This window comes from Olea europaea, chromosome 3 (assembly GCF_002742605.1).
Source record: "Olea europaea var. sylvestris chromosome 3, O_europaea_v1, whole genome shotgun sequence".
In the NCBI taxonomy this organism is placed as follows: Eukaryota; Viridiplantae; Streptophyta; class Magnoliopsida; order Lamiales; family Oleaceae; genus Olea; species Olea europaea.
This window is the reverse complement of record NC_036239.1, coordinates 12,903,899-12,905,910: the sequence shown is the minus strand read 5'-3', so window position 1 is coordinate 12,905,910 and position 2,012 is coordinate 12,903,899.

Here is a 2,012-nt window from a genome sequence, read left to right as displayed (position 1 = left end):
TTTATAATATTTAATTTGTCCATGAGGAAAGTAATAAAAGCATATGAAATTTAATACAAATGTTTGAAAATTTGTCGGCAATATTTCGAATAAATAATAAAAATATCAACTAATACCCCACCTTACTATTTACTAAAAGATAAAAAAGAAAGAATAAAGTACCATTGGTGACTCCACCAACTTTTGTATTGGTGATCAATGATAGAAGCACCATTAATAATTGACGATACTATTGTTATTCGTAATCACTGATGAAGGTGCACATTGATAATTTCATCTGAAATCACTAACAAATATTGATTAACATTGGAATCACCTAAAACAATAACGTTGGAAGTGTTAATGGAAGTTTTGTTAGTGCTCATTTGCTTCATTTATTTTATTATTTTTGATAATGTCGAAACAGATCAAACTTTTACTGAGGGATGATCTAGAGTAATTCCATTCACCGTAAATATACTTTCACTTAGTTTCATTCACATGATTATACTTAAAATTTGTTCAAATGGGTAATTATACTTTATTTTAAATTTTAATGGCATAAAACCACTTTAATTTGATTTCAATCAAGTAACTACATTTTAAATTGATTTCAATTAATGCAAATTCATCCAATTCCATCAATAGAAATTAATGGCGTCTCAATCAACAAATGATGTTCATGGCATAAATACAACTTTAGTGAAACAAATGATGACCATCATTTTTTTGACAATCACATCATCGATTTCCTTCGGTTCAAGTTACAGTATCGGATGGAGCTAACAGTAAATTATATTTCTTTAAACTTGACATTGCGATGACCAAATTCATATTGCAATTCAAGAGAGTGTAACGGTAAACCTTCCGATCTCTAACGATTCAAAATTCATGGATTTTGACCAAGAGATAGTTAAGGATGTATATTAATTTATGTTAGTTTGATGCCCATTCTTCAAATAATGTTCTGTAAAATCACATTATGAATTTACGTTCGTTTCTTTGCTTGTTATAATTTGAAGTGATTGTCTAAGATTCCATGATCATAAAGAACATCACAAATTGTATACTCGATGGATTGAGCATGGTAAGACACAATTTGTGATGTGATCAAAATTATGTCGTTTACAGTTGGTTCATAAAGTTGGACGCTTCATGTTGATAAGATTGTATTGTTCTTATTAAAATTTGTTTAGATTTTGAAATAGGAACAATAATGTGTTTCGATGCACATTGAACGGGACCACGTAAATGACTCATTTGTGACCGTTTGAAATGAGACTCTACTTGATTATCAAACAGGTCACCTAAATCCTGAGTGAGTAATGTACCTTTGATTGCTAGTTCAAGTTCTTTGAGGTACCAATGAGTGAAGTCTTAAATAGAAGATTGATCTCGGTGCTTTGGGAATCGGGCCGAAACAATTAGAGACCATATACTTACAATATTGGAATCCATTAATCATTGAGATGAGACGATCGTCACTCTAAGGTATTTTCCTAGGCAAATTGAATCTGAGCTCAGTAGGTCGACGATGAGATCGTTGGACTTTACATTATGATTTGATCACAACGAATTTGCCGTATGAAAATGGGACTTAGAGGGTAATACATGTTGAAGGGCAAAACGGTCATTTTGCCAGTTTCAACATATTGACGATCAAATGGGGGTTGACTTGTGGAACGATAATAAGAGGATATTGTTATTGGATCATAATTTGCTTCTATAACTATCACTCGACTCGAGAGTGCAATCTCGATTTTTTGGTAGAATAAGCCGGGATTAATAGATGTATCTCAATTGGTCAATAGTTGACCCAATTGAAAACATCTATTAGAGCTTGGGTTATGTGAGTCCAATTAGGTTCCTCTCTTGACTCCAATAGAAGGTGTATGATTTAATTGACCTACTACAATAAAGTCTAAGGAAATTTGTGCAATTTTCAAACCCTAATAAGTTATTATAAATATGCACATTATTGACATAGTTTGAGGTGGTTTTAGGGTTAGCCACTTTTCACATTCCCCAAAAAA